Source organism: Hypanus sabinus, chromosome 16 (assembly GCF_030144855.1).
Source record: "Hypanus sabinus isolate sHypSab1 chromosome 16, sHypSab1.hap1, whole genome shotgun sequence".
Classification (NCBI taxonomy): Eukaryota; Metazoa; Chordata; class Chondrichthyes; order Myliobatiformes; family Dasyatidae; genus Hypanus; species Hypanus sabinus.
In genome coordinates this window covers 62,541,450-62,560,227 of record NC_082721.1, presented here as the reverse complement: position 1 = coordinate 62,560,227, position 18,778 = coordinate 62,541,450, and the positions used below count along the sequence as shown (strand labels likewise).

Here is an 18,778-nt window from a genome sequence, read left to right as displayed (position 1 = left end):
CTCAATTCACTTCATTTCATGCATCTATTTCAAAGCCTTTTAAACTCCACCAAACTGCCTGTTTCCACAACCACCCCTGGTCACCCATTCCAAGCATTGATCACTCTCGGGTATAAAGAACTTGCCCTTCATTTTGCATTTAAACTCCTCCCCCCCCACCCTACAACCTTAAAAAGATGTCCTCTGGTGTTTGACATTTTTATCCTGAGGAAAAGATTATGTCCATCTATCTATGTCTCTCATAATTTTAAAAACATCTGTCATGTCTCTTCTCAGCCTCTGACACTCTATTATGATGTCAGTGATCTGTAAACACAAACAAGAGACTCTGCAGATGCTGGAAATCCAGACACACACACACACACCCACCCCCAAGGAACTCCACAGGTCAGGCAGTTGACACTTCAGCCCTTCATCAGGACTGGGAAGGAAAGGGGAAGAAGCCAGCATAAGAAGGAGGTGGAGGGGAGGAATTCAAACTGGCAGGTGAGAAGCGAGTCCAGGTGAGGGGGAAGGTGGGATGAAAAAAGAAGAGGTAAAAGGCTGCAGCAGAAGGAACCTGATAGGAGACCACAGAGGGAAGGGAAGGGGGAAATGGCACCGGGAGCTGGTGGGCAGGTGATGAGATAAGAGGGGGTGAAAGCATAACCCCTAGAACACAAGACACAGGAGCAGAATTAGGCCATTCTGCCCATCGAATGCTCCATCATTCCATCATGGCTGATTTATTATCCCTCTCAATCCCATTCTCCTGCGTTCTCTTCATAACCTTCTAAGCTGACTAATCAAGAAACCTGTCAACGTCCGCTTTAAATATACTCAATTGACCTCCACAGCCGTCTGTGGCAATGGATTCCACAGATTCACCGCCCTCTGGCTAAAGAAATTCCTCCTCATCTGTGTACTAAATGAACTTCCCTCTATTCTGAGGATGTTCCCTCTGGTCCTAGACTCTCCCACTATAGAAAACATCCTCTGTAGATCCATTCCATCTAGGCCTTTCAATATTCAATAGGATTCACTAAGATTTCCCCCCTCCATTATTATAAACTCTAGCAAGTATAGGCCCGGAACTATCAAATGCTCTTCATACATTAATCATTTCAATCAAAATGGGGAATGAAAAAAGAGAGAAGGAGGAGGGGGGAAATTATCAGAAGTTAGAAAAATTGAGGTTCATGCTATCAGGTTGGAGGCTACCCAGAAAGAATACGAGGTGTTGCTCCTTTAGCCTGAGTTTGGCCTCATCATGGCAGTAGAGGAGACCATAGACAGATATGTCAGAATAGGCATGAGAAGTCATCTTAGCCTGAAACATTGGCTGTTTATTTCCCTCCATAGACGCTGTCTCACTTTGTGTACTGCAAGCTCAAGTAGTCACCTGGGATCATGATGTAGCAATGATCAAAAAAGGAGGAATTGGCCCTCCAAAAATAGAGGTGAAAAAGTTGAGATGAATGCCATGGATAGATTCAAATTCAGATTTGTTTATTTATCATGTGTCTCTTGAAACATACAGGTGAAATGTGTTGTTTGTGTTAACAATCTGTACTGGAGGCAGCCTGCATGCTCCTGAATGGACCTCAGCAGAAGCCAGGCTAGGAATCAGGGAGCATGGAAACAGACGGAGATGAAGTGGTGTTTAGGTTGGGGTAGTGTTGAGCAAGAAAACAAACCAGCAGCATACTGAATTGCCTGTTTCTACGCTGTAAGCTCTGTGTTAGCTCATCTGGAAATCAGAAAGTAGTACTGTTTCTGTCTGCGCCTCGAGCCAGAAAGCTGTAGGTTCAGGACAGAGCCTTGTCACAGTGAGTCTGGTAATGAACCCTATGACATGTTCACTGCGGCAGGGTCACTGACCCCAGAAGGTAGCAAGGTACGTAGGTGAGTGAGTTAAAAAAGCACACGTGCTATTTTATTGGCCAAGACATAGAATATACAAGCAAAGAGAGGTCACGTTAGAATTGCATAAAATGCTGAAGAGGCCATAGTTTGAATAACATTCAGTTCTGGTTACCACTATCTTAGATCAATTTGTACTGGATGGCCACTGAGGGGATTTACAAAGATCTTGCTGAGATTGGGAACGCTTGTTCACGAGAAAAGGCTTGGGCTATTCCCTTTAAAACAAAAGGAAGCCAAGAGAAAGTTTAGAGGAGGTGTATGAAGTCAGAGAGGCCCAGCTAAGGGGACAGGAAGGACCTGTTTCCCTTAGTAGAAAGGTCAATCACCAGGGGCAGAGAATTAAGTTAATTAGCTGAAGGATTAGAGGAGAGTTGAGGAACTTTTTCAAGCCTGAAAGTATTGAGGTTCAGGAACTCCTGCAGAAGCCTTCACAACTTTTAAAAAGAACCAGAGGGAGTATTTATGTTTTGTAAACTTACAACCACAGGGGCAAGAGCCAGGAACTAGGGATAATTTGAATAATTCTTTGGTCTGGTATGAACATCACTCTTGCTGTCCATTTAAAAGGGGGTAAATTGCCTGCAGTGGAAATCAAAATACAATCATAAAATGCTGAGAATGAGTGTGATTCATTAAAGAATAAACATTTAAGGCAGTTATTAAAGCAAAGCTGCTGGAGGGACTCGTTGGGTCTGGAACAATGGGTTCAGAACTGACCTACCCACAGAGACAGAGCATAGGGGTGGGAAGGCTGTCATTCTGACTGCAGGTCTGTGACAATGAGTAGAAGAGTAGGGAAGCTATGCCTCAGCTATGTAAAATGTTCGTCAGACCAGGCTTGGATCATTTCATCCAGTTCCAATCACCCCATTTTAGGGAGGATATGGAAACTGTAGGGAGTCACCATCACTGCCCAACTTAATTTTGTAAAGTGTTACTTTACATACATTCAATCAGTACAAGCTAATCTTATGTATGTACGGCCACACTTAAACAATCACTGTACATTATGTTTTATAGGATTGTTTTTATATTTTTGTTTTTTTGTGGTGCATCAGATCTGGAGTAACAATCATTTCATTCTCCTTTACATGTGTACTGAAATAAACAACCTTCAATTGATCAGATCTACCATTATTGATCAAGGCATTGTACCATGAAAATGATCATGAAGGGACTAGGTTCAGCCAGCAAAGCATTGTCTAAACCAACTTTACTTAAAACATCAGGTTACAGATGGATGGTGAAGTCGAATCTTGCCAGATTTGTAAAAATGAAAGAAACACATTTGGCCATCTTGTATCCAAACATAGAGTCCATTGCAAGACATTTCCAAAATCGGGCAGAAATTTGGGTAGAAGTTACCCTTTACAGGGAACATATTCAGTTTTGAATCAGTAATCTGGAAAGAGTATAGAGAAGATTCTCAGGAATAGGCAATATGAGAGGCTAGATGGGCTGCGACTGATTTCCCTAGAGTGAGGAGGCAGAGGGGTGACCTTATAAAATCAGGAGCGTAGATAAAGTTCAAAGTAAATTTATTATCAAAGACAATACATGTGATCATATGCAACCCTAACATTCATCTTCTTGTGGGCAACACAGTAAACACAAGAAACCCGAGAGAATCAGTGAAAGCCCGCACCCAAAAGGATAAACAACCAATGTGCTAAAGACAATACACTGTGCAAATACAAAGGAAAAAAGAAAAAAAATCACAAAAAATAAACAAATGAGCAGCAAGTATAGAGAACATGAGATGAAGAATCCATAGGTAGTGAGGACAGTTCAGTAATGGGCCAAGTGAAGTTGACTGAAATTATTCTCACTGGTTCAAGAGCCTGATTGTTGAGGGATAACAACTGTTCCTGCACCTGGTGGTGTGAGTCCTGAGGCTCCTGAACCTTCTTCCTGATGGCAGCAGTGAGAAGAGAGCATGGCCTGGGTGGTGGGGGTCCCTGATGATGCATGCTGCTTTCCTGTGACAGTACTCCATATAGGTGTGTTCAATAGTGGGGAGGGGTCATGCTAACATCTAAGAAAGTAGGGGCACTGCCGTGTTTTCTTCATAACTGCACTTACAGTATGTGTAAGTGTAGGCAGCATTTAATGCATTGCTTTAAAGCACCAGTTCTAAGATCAAAGTTTGATTCCCACTGCTGTCTGTAAGGAGTTTGTACTTTCTCCCCATAACCATGTGAGTTTCCTCCCACATGCCAAAGACATACAGATAATTGTTAGTAAGTTGTGGACTGGCTACGTTGGCACATGGAGACACTTGCCCAGCACAATCCTTGCTGATTTGATGCAAATTACAAATTTTACTGCACATTTCAATGTACATGTGATAAATCAAGCTAATCTTCTTTTAACAGGTGGATGGCCATAGTCTTTTTTCCAGGGTAGGGGGGGTCTAAAATCAGAGGGCATAGCTGTAAGGTGAGAGTGGGAAGATTTAAAGGGAGATCTGAGGGACAGGTTTTACTCACAGTGGTGCGTATATGGAAAGAGTTGCCAGAGGAATAGGTAGAGGTGGGACAATTACAACATTTTAAAGGTGTTTGGACAGGTTACGGATAGAAAAGTCAAAGCAAATACAATATCAATGTACATACATCTCACCATATACAGTACAAACTTGAGATTCATTTTTTTGAAGGCATTTTCAGGAAAAGACAAAACACAATAAATTTATGCAAAACTACACAGAAACAAAGTGGCAAATATCCAACGTGCAAGAGCCAAATTGTACAAATAAATAAATAATACTGAGAATATGAATTGTAGAATCCTTGAAAGTGAGTCTATTGACTATGGAATCAGTTCAGTGTTGTAGTGAGTGAAGTTATCTACACTGATTTAGGAGCCTGATGGGTGCAAGGCAATAACAGCTCCTGAACCTGGTGCTGTGGGACCTAAGGCTCCTGTACCTCCTGCCTGATGGCATTAGCAAGAAAAGGATTAGAGTATATGGGTCAAATGTAGGGCAATGGGACTATCTCAGACAGATACCTGGACTAGCATGGATGAGTTGGGTTGAAGGGCTGTATGAGCGTTCACTGAGAGTCTGTGGAGCAAGGAGGAGTCAAAAAAAAACAACGAAGGGGCAAGAATATCACTGTAACAAAATAAGTATGTTGTCTGCTTTTAATTTTTAAACTATCTGTATCACAACAATCTAAATCCTCAGAGAGCGTCAGGGTGGAGGGCTCATTGATACTTGAGACTTTACAGAAATGTTCAAACGTCTGGGATGGGTTAATAGAGCGTGCAACAAAGCTTACTTTGTTAGAATACAAACAGAGCCCACGGCTCATTCTTCAAATACAGTACTTTTTAAAAAATCCATATTTCAGAGGTTGTTCAGAAAGGCAACGAGACAGAGAAACTGGGGTGGTGTTGCAAAGAGGCAAGAAGTGGGGGAGGTTAGGGTGAGAGGGAGTTGAGGTAGGGCAGAGCTGAGTGACAGAGAGGGATAGGTGTGGACATCAGGCTGAGGGAGGAGATCTGAGGAGAGGGTTAGACAGGGTATAAAGGATAGGAATGTGGGGAAAGAGGGAGAATGAGTCAGAGAAGATAGAAAAGAGGATAGAATTGAGGGGGGGGGGTTAGACGGAAACAAAAGAATAAGGGTGGGGGGGGGGAAGAGAGATAAGGAAGAGAAACACAAAAACAAACTGTGCCTTTCCAAAACAAAATAAAAAGCAGAGGGTGGCAAGTGCTTGGAATGAACTGCCAGAGGAAGTGGTTGAAACAAATACAACAGTATCATTTAAGAAGCACTTGGACAGGTATATGAGGTGGGAGGGCAGTGCTTAGAGGGATATAGACCAAATGCAGGAAGTTGGGACTAACTAGCTGGTCACTGGTCAGCCTGGACTGGTTCAGACTGATTGGTTGGGCACTGTGGTCAGCCTGGACTGGTTGGGCCTAAGGGCTCTTTTGCTTCTTGACTCAATATTTATCTATCTCCTTCTCTGATGATCCAGTCTCAACCACCCTTGGGAACAGAAAGTTCTCTGAAAGAAGATATCTTCACACCTCCGTTTTAAGTGACCAGCCTCTTTATTTTCTATCGACGTCCCCTTGTTCATGACTGTCATCTCAACAAAATGCATCTCAACAGTCACACTGTATCCAGTCATCCCAGGATACAGGTTCACCCACTATTCTTCCAGACTCATCGGAATACAGGTCCTTGGATAACATGTCAACTACCACAATGGAATGAGCAATAGCGTTGAAGAGCAGCTCTTGACAAACAGAAGTGGTTGGAGTTTTAGCTCATTTCTCACTGTCCAAGAACACATTCTCCGCAGTTAATAAAGTTATCAATGCCTCTACTTTCTGAGAAGGCTATAGGGAGCCGGACTATGCACGTCAATAATCACAGCCTCTTACCGATGTGCAGTAGAGAACATCCTAACAGGCTGCATCATGGTGTGGTATGGAAACTGCACTACAGCAGACAGGAGGGCTCTATGACAGGTGGATAAAACTGCCCAATGTATCACCAGCACCAGCCTACCTGCCACCAAGGACTCATATGGAGAAAAGTGCCATAAATGGGCAGAAATATCATAAAGCCACCCACCTTGCTCCTGGACTGTCTGTCCCACTCCCATCAGGGAAGAGGCTATGCAGCATCCATGCCAGGACCACCGGACTCAAAAACAGTCACTTCTCCCAAACCATCAGACTAATCAACACCTCCATATTAACCCACCCCACCACCACTTTATTGTTTCCTGTCAGTCACACTCCTGCACCTGGCATCACAAACAGTACAATCAGTCTATAGAAGCTAATCTCATGTATTCATATTTATTGCATTTTTTATTGTGTCCTTTATGCCTATTGTGATTTTTATGCTGCATCAGATCCAGAGTAACAATCATTTTCTTCTCCTTTACTCTTGTGTACTGAAGAATGACAATAAACAATCTTGAATTTTCTTTCCCTATACTCAAAGGCATGGAACAGCAGGTTAAAGATCTGGTGATGGTAATGTTTGATTAGTGTTCTTTGGAATGGAGGGGGAGTGGATTGTGGTGAAAGGGAGCAAACCTAGGATAAGGTGTTGGCTAGTTAATGATATGTATGTCAGGGAAATGTGTTTTTTATGCTGTGAAGCCCTTTATCTGCCATCTTCAAAAATGTCCTTTTGAGATGGTAACATAACTAGGTTTCCCAACAAGGAAGAAGTATCTCCCAGACAGGGAATGAGCACTCTGTTGTCAATTCCCACAGACTGCAATCTGTTTAACACACCATCTTCAGTCCTGCTGAGAAGCAGAACAGCTAATCTTAAGGAAAGATTAGCTTTATTTGTCACATGTTAATCAAAACATACAGTAAAATGTGTTGTTTGTGTCAAATCAGATCAGTGTGGATTGTGCTGGGCAGCCTGCAAGTGTCACCATGTTTCTGGCCCACAACTCACCAACCCTAACCAGTATGTCTTTGGAATGTGGAGCACCTGGAGGAAACTCATGTGGTCAAGGGAAGGATGTACAAACACCTTACAGACAGAAGAGGGAATCAAACTCTGGTTGGTGATCACTGGCACTGTAATAATGTCACACTAACAACTACCTTACTGTGCCACCCACATTTGATATGGCCTTTGTTAAAATAAATTCACTTCATTTACATCAAAACATCACAAGTGCAAATTTCAGCTCTCGTCATTGACCACACAAGGGTGTGGTGCAAGAATGTGCTTGGCGTTAAGACTAGAATTGTATTGAGACACAAGGGATCGTTACAAACATCACACTTCTCATCCTCTGTTGAAGAAGTTCTAGACCAGATAATGACTTTGCCCACATATTTTCAGTAGTCTAGATCAAGATTTGATTCTACAAATGTTTATACAGTTGTAGATGTTGTACAATGGAGAACGATACTGAGACATGTGCTGTAGAACATTTAACACCTTGATCGACCACAGTGGGTATGGCTGCTCACATCCTGATTAAGTCACTACAATGTCCAGGGCATCAAGTAATTCATCTCACAGGAGTGGTCAGAAAAAGGACAGAAGTGGATGACTCAATTTGTCATTACAGGGAATAACTCAGGATAAGTTAAGATCAGGAAAGATATGACTTATAACATTTCCCACTTAAATAAATTCATAAGTCTACCTTATATAAGTGTAAAGTCATGCATTGTGGACATTAAAAAAAATCAAAATAAACTTTGTTCATAATTTAAAAATTACAGAAATAAACTGAGCAGTGGATTTTCATTCTTACATGCACAGTTAATGTGAAGTAGTGTCTTATTACAGTTCTTAACACTAAGAGCAGGGCAGGCGCACATGAGGCCCCCAGGGGTGGTACGCTACTACAATAATTGAGAGGCTTCCACACCCAACCCTTCTCCTCCCTCCCAAATAATGAAAAACCCTATACTGTGGTCCTTCCCCACTGAACCCCCAGTAGTGGACTCACCAAACATCAGTGTGTCCCTCAGCACAAACTAATGTGAAGAATGCAAATTGTAGAGTCCCTCAAAGTGAGCCTGTAGATCACAGAGTCCGTTCAGTGTTGAGGTGAGTGAAGTTATCCATGCTTGTTCAGGAGTCTGATGGTTGAAGGGTAATAACTGTTCCTGAACTCATTAGGGGAATGGAGGTGGGAGGGGCAGAAATTTTAATTCTTTGGCGATACCATATTGGAGGATCTGTGTCCTGAAGTCAGTACATAAATCCCATCACAAAGAAGGCAGGACAGTGCCTCTACTTTCTTAGTAATTTGCATAGATTCAGCTTGTCATCTAGAATTTTGATAAACTAAATAGATGCACAGTGGAGAGTATCTTGACTGGCTACATCACAGCCTGGTATGGAAACATCAATGGCCAAGAATGGAAAAGTCCACACAGTCTATCATAGGTAAAGCCCTCCCCTCCGCTGAGCACATTTATAAGGAGCATTGCCAAAAGAAAGCAGTATTCACTATCAAGAACCCCCCACCAACCAGGCCATGCTCTCTTCTTGCTACTACCATCAGGCAGGAGGTACAGGAGCCTTAGGTCTGAAACCATGAGCACCAGGAATAATTATTGCCCTTCAGCCAGGGCAGTTAGGGAGGCCCAAGTCTGAATTAAAGGGTTGGCATAATATTTTACAAGCAAACACCTGACTCCCAGCTTGTCACTGCTCCCAGGGTGAGCTGTCAGAAGCACACGTTTGTAATTAATGAGACAAATTGACATTGATGCAGTATTCCCAGATGCCCCACTATGAAGCTCACAACCTGGACTTACAGATGTCCCCAGAGTTGCATGGCAAGTTCCCAGGAGCAGTGCTGACTTACAAGGTCTCCCAGGTGACAGATTTGAGTCTAACCCTGGCAGTATTAACATACAAATAGCATAGCCTCTCAACAGACCATGTAACAACACCCAGAGAAACATATTTTCCACTTTCTCTATTTCAGGCCACACAAGCTACATTACTTAGCTCATTACGATGAAGGCCAAGCTTGATTCACTTCTCAGACGTCATCCACCCCCCATCTCATCAGTTTTCCTACTTCAGATCCTGTATCTCAAGACTGACTGTTGTGGTAGATGGACGTAAATTGAGTTTACTTAGCATTCGTTGCATCTTTTGAGACTAGAACTAGAGGTCAAGGGTTAAGATAGAAAGGTGATTTTTTTAAGTGGAACCCAAGGTGGAACTTGTTCATTCAGAGGGCGGAGAGAGTGTGGAACGAGCTGTCAGCAGAAGTGATGGATGCTGGTTCAATTTCAACATTTGAGAGAGATTTGATTGGAATGTGGATGTGGGGGGTATGGAGGGCTATGATCCAAGTGTAGATCAATGGGAATGAGCAAACTAGCTTGGCACAGACTAGATGGGCTGAATAGCCTGTTTATGTGCTGAATGATACTATGACTTCATGAGGCATAAACAATGAGCAATGAGCAATGAATGGTGGAAGCTAAAGTGACCAATGGAGGGAGGGAAGCAGAGACCCAGGAGTAGCCATTGGAACATACTGTGCAAAGATGCAGAAGGGACCATGAGAGAATGCTATTCAGTCAGGTATGCTTGATACATAGATGCCAGTGGAGGGATTTTTTTTGTATTGATAAATTACCAATGAGAACAAATAAACAAAGTGAAGAAGATATAGGGACTTGGGAGCTTCAATGTGGACAGCAGTAAATAGTAATCTGGATCTGAGCTGCATCAATCCAAATCGAAGCCTGAAGGTTGATTGGAAGTTCAGAAGTCGAGGCCTGATGGCCAGACCCCAAGTCTGCAGATCTCTGCAAGTCTGCTGGTGAAGTTGGGTCCCATTTGTCTGTAAATTGACGAGTCCGATGGAGGCTGGAGGCCAAAGAAGATGGCCTGTCCTGGAATTAGAGGACTGTGTATGTGGAAGGGAGGGAGGAACAGGACTTGTTTTATGCTGCTGCTCTTCCATTTGGGATGCTTTGTTTTGTTGTGTTCTGTGTTGTTTGCAGAATATGGTGGTGCCGGTAACACTTGTGGGCTGCACCCAGCACATCCTCAGGTATGTTGGCTGTTAATGCAAATAACGTTTCACTGTATGTTTCAATTTATATGTAATAAATAAACCTGAATCTGCTTTATAGTTACACTGATCTTGTTCTGAAGCCAAACTACAAATAGTTCCTATGAACTGGTGTGGATGCCAACTGGACCCATACATACAAAACCATGGCTGCCAAAAATACATTTGGTGTGTTCTCTTCTACATTATACTTAACAAATATTGCCAGATTATTGTCTGTCTATTACCATAAAAGGCAATTACGCCCCAACTCTTTCTCGATTTGGTTCAGCGAAACAGTACCTGTTATTTACCCTGTGAAACCAAGAAAATTCCAGTCCAGAGCAAGATGTGAGTTTCTCATCTGTGCAGGCAGCAGGAATCCTAAAACTGTACATCTTTGGACATTTTCAAACAAAATACTCTCCAAATTTGGCACACTGTTGGCATGAGATTACTCATCTCAGACCACACCCATGATTGACAGGCTGACTGTGTTCCAGCAGAGAAGGTAATGCAGCTGAGAAGTGCATGAGGGTGGGTCTGTAACATAGAACTTGTAACGAGGATGTAAAATCACTGAACATCTGTCAGTCTGTACACTGTCAAGTTTCTCTCTGCCTCATTTCCTTTCCCATCCCATCCTCTCCGTCTCTCTCTCTCTCTCTCTCTCTCTCTCTCTCTCTCTCTCTCTCTGCTTGTTTCCAGACTCCTGGCACCAAGTCTCCTCTGCGTTTTTTTCAGCGACGCAGAGAAAATAATGAAAATCAGCCCCAGATGAAACACAAATTGAGGAAGGAGGAGGGGGCCACAGCAATAATTACAGTAATGGCGAACATCTGCCAGATCCAAAACAACAGCAGCCAGCACCAGTCCTCGCTTGGGGAGCAGACAGCTTCAACTGGGAAAGAAAGCTCAACGGAAATCACTGCAAAACATTAAAGTCCAAGATTGCTGTTCAGGAATCCCAATAAAAGTTTTAAAACAACTTGCAGTCTATTTAAAAATAGATACAAGTTTTTATGCAGCTTTGAACAAGTATGAGAGAGTATATTTCATTAGTTGGTTTGAAAAGGATGTTGTTAAAAAAAGGATAGGGTTTTGTACTCTTAATAGCCTCACTCCACTCGTATGTCACTAGGGAATATGTCAATTGATGTAACTCTGACTCAAGTTCAATGATTTCCTTCACAGATTCCAAAAAATAATCCTGGGTAGATTCCAAAGACTGTTCCCAAGGCAGATCAATGGCCACTCCTTAACGGGGATGAGCTAGGGTTCTTCAACCCAGATCCTGATTCTTGTCAAACCCCTAATGCATTCTACAGAATTTGAAACAGAACTACGTTAAATCTGGATCAAATCTTCAGAACCTGATCAAAGCAGGGGATCTTTCAAGTCCAACAAACATTTACAATCTGAGCTGGATTTGGATCAAACATGGGTCCAATCTTATTTACCATTTTTTTTCTGAATGTGGAGTTAGTCATTCACTCATTGCAGATTACAAGAGATATTTTCATGGAGGCAACACCGCTGAAAGAATGGAAAGTTTCAATTAGATAAAACTCCAAACGAGTTAAGTGGCTGGCTGTCAAAGTGATGGAGCTCAGCACCATGTTCCATATCAGAGTCAGCTTTATTATCATTGACATAGAGCAAAACGCCCTTCAGTCCACGATATTGTGCTGACCTTTTAACCTACTCTAAGATCAGTCTAACCCTTCTCTCCTATATAGCCCTCCATCTTTCTATCATACATGTCAAAAATCTAAGAGTTTCAAATATAATTTGTACATATTCTTCCACCACCTGTCAAGGTGTTCCACACACCCACCACTCTGTGTAAAAGAACTTGCATCTGACTTTCTCCCTACACTTTCCTCCAGTCACCTTAAAATTATGCCCCTTGTAGTAGCCATTGAAGAAAGTCTCTGGCTATCCACTCTAGCTACGCCACATCATCTTGTACAGCTCTATCAAAACACCTCCCACCCTATGTTGTGAAATGTGCTGTTCTTCAGCAGCAGTACAGTGCAATACATAAAAATAAAAAGGACTCTACAATTCATTTTCTCAGTATTATTTATTTATTTTTATTATTTGCATTACTTGTCTTCTTCTGCGCATTGGTTGTTTATCTTCATGTATGTTTTTCATAGATTAAAAAATATTCAATAGATAATTGCATATCTTTATTTTCCTGTAAACGTCTGCAAAATATACATCTCAAGATGGTACATAGTGACATATATGTACTTTGATAGTAAATTTAGTATGAACTTGAGTTTAAACTAATTCAGGTTTCCATACAACAGAGCAACGAAACCCTTTCCCATTATCAAGAATCCTCACCAGTCAGGCCATGCTCTATTCACAATGCTGCCATCAGGAAGGAGGTACAGGAGCCTCAGGATTCACACCAGCAAGTTCAGGAACAGTTATTACCCCTCACCTATCAAACTCGTGTACCAAAGGGGATAACTTCACTTGCCCCCTCACTGACTGTTCCTACAACCAATGGTCTCATGTTCACTGACTCTACATCTCATGCTCTCATTGCTTATTTATTAACATTATTATTTTGATTTTGTTTCCTTTTTTATTTGCACAGTTAGTTGTCTTTTGCACATTGGTTGTTTGCCCATCTTGTGTGCAGTTTTTCATTTATTCTACTGTTTCTTTGTACTTACTGAGAATACTCGCTAGAAAATTAATCGCAGGGTAGCGTGGTAATGCATTTCTACTTCAATAATAAATTTACTTTGAACTTTGAATAAAGATAATCAAGGTATTGATCAACATAACTGAGAAGCTAGGCAGTGAAGAGGAGAGTGGATTTCTTGAGTTCTATGTTTCAAATAGATTTCCTGCTCTGAAATTTTGCATCAGGGTCAAGATGAGATAAAAAAAAATGGGGAAGGTCAAAAATTAAGACAAATCTTGGGCAAACATTTTGAATGGGAACAATCAGTCTGAGTGTAATTCTTACAAAATTTCAATAATTTTTCCTTCAAAAAAATATACATTTACGGCCACTTCATTAGTAACCTCCTGTACCTAATAAAGTGACTGCGGAATGTATATTCATCCTTTTCTGCTGCTGCAGCCTGTCTACATCAAGGTTTGATGTGTGGTGCAGTTTGGAGATGCTCTTCCGCACGCCACTGCTGTAATGTCTGGTTATTTGAGTTTCTGTTGCCTTCTTGTCAGCTTGAACTAGTTTGGCCATTCTCCTCTGACCTCTCTCATTAAGGCAATGGATATTTTAAAAAAGTTTTCACACCATTCCCTGCAAACTCTAGAGATTGTTGTATGTGAAAATCCCAGGAGATCAGCAGCTTCTGAGATACTCAAACCACCCTTTCTGGCACCAATAGCTATTGCATGTCAAAGTCACTTAGATCACATTTCTGCCCCATTCTGATGTTTGGTTTGAGCCACAACGGAACCTCTTGACCATGTCTGCATGTTTTTATGCAATGAGTTGCTGCCACATGATTGACTGAATAGATATTTGGATTAATGAGGTGAACAGGTGGACCTAACAAAGTGGCCACTGAGTGTACATTTGATACAAGAAATAGAAAAAGAATGCATGGCTTTCTTTATATTTATAGCTTCATCAATCCATGCATTCATAGTGTTATCATGTATATACATTGTAGTGAGAATACATTCTGTGTACAAGGCACCACTGCTACTCATGTGGTCTCACTGAACAATACAAATGTCAGGTTTTTGAAGACACGGGACTGCAGATGCTGGAATCCGGAACAACACACAAAGTGCTGGAGGAGTTCAGCCGCAGCATCTGTAGAGGGAAATGGACAGTCGACATTTCCGGTTAGGGCCTAGATGAAGTGTCTCGACCCACTGAGCTCCTCCAACAGTTTCAGCTTCAAATGCTCCAGAGGCTTTTTACACAGGGTTCAGGCCTCAATGCCTGGCATGCAAACACCAATGCCCAGGAATATGGAAATAGCTAAAAAAAAAATTGGTGCGTACAACCATGCTCATCTCTGATAACACCCTCCCCATCACTGAGCACATTTACAGGGAATGCTGCCACAAGAAAGCAGGAGACACAGGAGCCTTAGGTCCCACATCACCAGCTTAAGGAACAGTTATTACTCTTCAAGCATCAGGCTCCTGAACCAGCGTGGATAACTTCACTCAAGTCAACTCTTAATTGATTCCACAATCAACAGACTCATTTTCAAGAACTCTACAACTAATGCTTTCAGTATTATTTTTTTATTTGCACAATTTGTCTTCATTTGCACATTGGATGTGATTCTTTCTGTATATTTTTTTCATAAAATTCCATTTCTTTATTCCAGTAAATGCCTGCAAGAAAATGAATCTCAATGTAGTATATATATGTAGTACATATATACTTTAATGATAAATTACTTTGAACTTCAATTTGTAATGGTGACAGAACCTAAGAGTATGGTCCTCAACAATCTTTATCGATACACCATAGAGAGAATCCTATCTGGATACATCATGGCTTGGAACAGCAACTGCTCTGCCCAGCATCACAAGAAACTGCAGAAAGTTGTGGACACAGCTCACCACATCATGTAAACCCGTCTCCTCTCCATGGAGTCAGTCTATACTTCTCACTGCCTTGGGTAAAGCAGCCAGTATAATCAAAAACCCCACCCAACATTCTCTCTTCTCCCCTCTCCCATTGGGCAGAAGATACAAAAGCTTGAAAACGCAATTTGCAGGCTCAGACAGATTCTATCTCACTGTTATAAGACTATTAAATGATTTCCTAGTTCAACGTTCAAGTTCAAATTAAATTTATTATCAAAGTACATATATGTTACCATATACAACCCTGAGATGTATTTCCTTGCGGGCATACTCAGTAAATCCAAGAAACACAATAAAATCAATGAAAGACCACACCCAACAGGATGGACAAACAACCTATGTACCAAAAACAACAATCTGTGAAAATACAAGAGAGAAATAATAATAATCAATAAATATTGAGAACATGAGGTGAAGAGTCCTTGAAAGTGAGTGTCTAACATTAAGATCTAGCAGCATTTAGCATCTAGCAGTCTCAGAATACATCTAACACATGAGAAATGTTTGATGGCTCTGTGCCTAAACTCAATGGAATTTATCAAAATGAGGGGGATCTCATTGGATCCTAAATACTAAAAGGCTTGGATAGAGTAACATGCAGAGGACATTTCCAGTCGTAGGAGAATTTAGATTCAGAGAGCACAACCTCAGAATAGAAGAAAGCCCATTTAAAACAGAGGTGAAAAGGAACTTCTTTAGCCAGAGGGTGGTGAATCTGTGGAGTTTATTCCACAGCCAGCTGTGAAAACCAGGTCTTTTGGTACATTTAAAGCAGAGGTTGAAAGTTTCTTGATTGGCAAGGGTGAAGGTTAAGGGGAGAAGGCAGGAGAATAGGGTTGAGAAGGAAAATAAATCAGCCATGATCAAATAGCAAAGCAGGCTCGATGGGCTGAATGGCCCAATTCTACTCCTGTGTCTTATTATTTCATGTATTCTTAGGAACAGCCCATGGATCAGAGAATCCTGTTCCATAGATGCTAGGGTTGAACCTCAACAAAAGATGCACCCTTTGCCAGACTTTCTTTGCAAATATGTGGTCCACAAAGAGGTGGGCGATGGCCTCATTTAGACTGCAGCTGCCTTGAGAGCAGCAACGACGTTGAAGCTGCGTTAGTAGGATTTGTAGTTACACAAAGGAGCATAACACTGCCTCCTCCCCGCAACCTTTGACGCCCTGACTAATCAAGAAATTATCAGCCTCTGCTTTTATATACCCAATGACTCTGCCTACACAGCTGTCTGTGGCAATGAATTCCACAGATTCACCACCATTTGGCTAATGAAATTCCTTCTTGTCTCTATTCTAAAGGGACAGTCTTGTACTTTGAGGCTGTGCCTGCTGGTCCTAGTCTCCCCCACAATTTGAAACATTCTGTGCACATCGACATTCGATAGTCCATAGACTTCAGTGAGATTCTCCCTCATTCTCCTAAAGTTTGTGGCCAGATCACAGCGTTCACACTGCATTCAGCTCCAGTCACCAAGGAAGTATGCCAGCACTTGGAAGCCTTGAGGTTTATGGACTTTGTAACCTCCTTTTGTGCTTTTGGAGGGAAATGATGTTGAGTGTATGAGATAAAAAAACCAGGGGAAGTGTGTTGAGTCAGTTTGGATATCAAATTGTCAACAAGACCTCAGTAAACAGCCTAGGAAAGGTAGAGAAGTGGTTAGCACAGTCTGTAAGAACGGGGTTCAATCCCCACCACTGCCTGTAGGAGTGAGCATGTCCTCCCCGACTGCGTGGGTTTACTCCAGGTGCCTTGGTTCCCTCCCACGTTCCACAGAATTACGGGCTAGGATTGGATTGAAGGCACTGGGAGCACAAATACCTCTTATCATCTTATACACCAGGGATTACATCCTGGATCTAGTGGAACTGGGTGTCTGATAAGCCACTAGACAGCTTATTGCTCCCCTAAATTAACTGTTGAGCGCAAATAAATAAACCAATAAGCTTTAATTGAAATAAACTCATTCTGCTTCTCTGCCATCAGCAATTGGAATCCTACCATGACAGCGAGATTTAATGGCTGTCTTTGTAATGGCACTAGAGTGGTCTTTAAGGAGAGTGTAATTAGAACCTGAGTGCCTGCACTTTGTCCCGCTAACAAAACTTACTCAAAATCAGTCTTTTGTGACTCCGTCAGTGCTGTTGCTCGTCCAGCTACACGGCTTTAACCCTAAGAACTGTTAACCCATCGCAGATGGATTGGAGACAGACAAAAAATAAACCGGGATCACGTAAACAGGAACATCGGAGAAAACTCTGGAATTTTAAAATTTTGAGAATAGAAAATTGTTCAAACCAACCCAAGCTGGTTTTTTTCCCCCCAAAAATTACTTTCTTCCTGCCCGCGGTGGGTTCTGGTTGCAGCAGTTCGGGGGTCTCGCAGTTGGCGACTCCTTCCTTTCACATTACCGTTGCATTCGGGTAGTCTGACTGACCCTCGGCTCCAATGACTTCCGAGAAATTCTGCTGGGAATTTCGAACACATTCCCGGGCTGACAGACTCGATGAAGAGCGCTATTTGCATTAACTCGCCGCGCGTCAGAGGATTTTTTTTTTGCTAAGCTTTCCCCGCATCATTTTAGACGCTTTGAAACTTTTTTTCCATCGCGATATTAAGACAGCAAAATATGCATATTATATAACGACCAATTCTGCACTCCGCGAAGAGCTGTTTAAACAGATCTATCGGCCAACTTAGACAAAAGATAACAGTTCAAATGTTTGGGGATCTGGGTGCTGTTAGTAACAAGATGATGGTTTGCAACTTTCTTACTTTTTAAGGCAACACATCAAAACCACTACCGCACAATATTAACAACAAACATCAAAGTTGTTGCAAAGAAATTATAAAAATGAAAATATATCAAACTGTTTCAAAATAAACGGTACTTTAAAACTCCCATGACTTACATTAAAAGTTGACTTCCCGACTGTAGCAGTCAATTCCTCCTCCAGCTCCAAGTGAGTTGCGGGATTCTTATTCCGAGCAGCCAATGGCGAGATCGCTAAGGGACTCTCTCCAAATTGCCACATCTGGAACAAACGTCCGACGAATCAGCAGAAACCGGGGTGGGCTGCGTACAATTCTAATGCAACGTTCCAGAATCCTGCCTTTTAAATACATCTTCCTGTCCAAAACAAATATTGACTAAAGTAAGCAAGTTCATGTTGGGGTATAAACGCAAGATGCTGGAAATCTTGAGCAGCACACCCAAAATGCTGGAGAAACTCAGCAGGTCAGTCAGCATCTGTGAAGAAGAATAACCAATCAATGTGTCCTGATGAAGGGCATAGGCCAGAAACGTCTAGTGTTTATTCCCTTCCATAGATGCTGTTTGACCTGCTGAGCTCCTCCAGCGTTTTATGTGTGCTGCTCACTTAAGAGAACGCCAGACAGCATGGAAACACCCTGCTCAGCCAAGGCGGTCTGTCCATATTTACCATTTTTTGCATTTATTCTTATTTAGAGTTTCAGGGTGGGAACAGGCCCTTTTGGCACAATGAGCCCACATGGGTGTAGAGTCACGCCCATGTGTACAATTAACCTACTAGCTTGGTTGAGTGAGCTCGACCTTCTTTCCTTGGAGCGACAGAGGATGAGAGGTGACCTGGTAGAGGTGTATAAGATGATGAGAGGCATTGATCGTGTGGATAGTCAGAGGCTTTTTCCCAGGGCTGAGATGGTTAGCATGAGAGGGCACAGTTTTAAGGTGCTTGGAAG

The 18,778-nt window shown here is 42.0% G+C and overlaps 1 protein-coding gene across 3 annotated transcripts in view; it reads right to left on the bottom strand.

Annotated features, from left to right (window-relative positions):
- Positions 1-18,056, bottom strand: part of kank2 (KN motif and ankyrin repeat domains 2) — a 223,291-nt gene extending 205,235 nt beyond the window's left edge. For 2 of the 3 annotated variants that reach the window (XM_059991928.1, XM_059991927.1), the window contains exon 1: positions 17,968-18,056. The gene's annotated coding sequence lies outside the window, so the exon portion shown is untranslated. The remainder of the gene's footprint in view (positions 1-17,967) is intronic. The other variant, XM_059991931.1, reaches the window with a different exon arrangement.
- Positions 18,057-18,778: the final 722 nt, after the last annotated feature.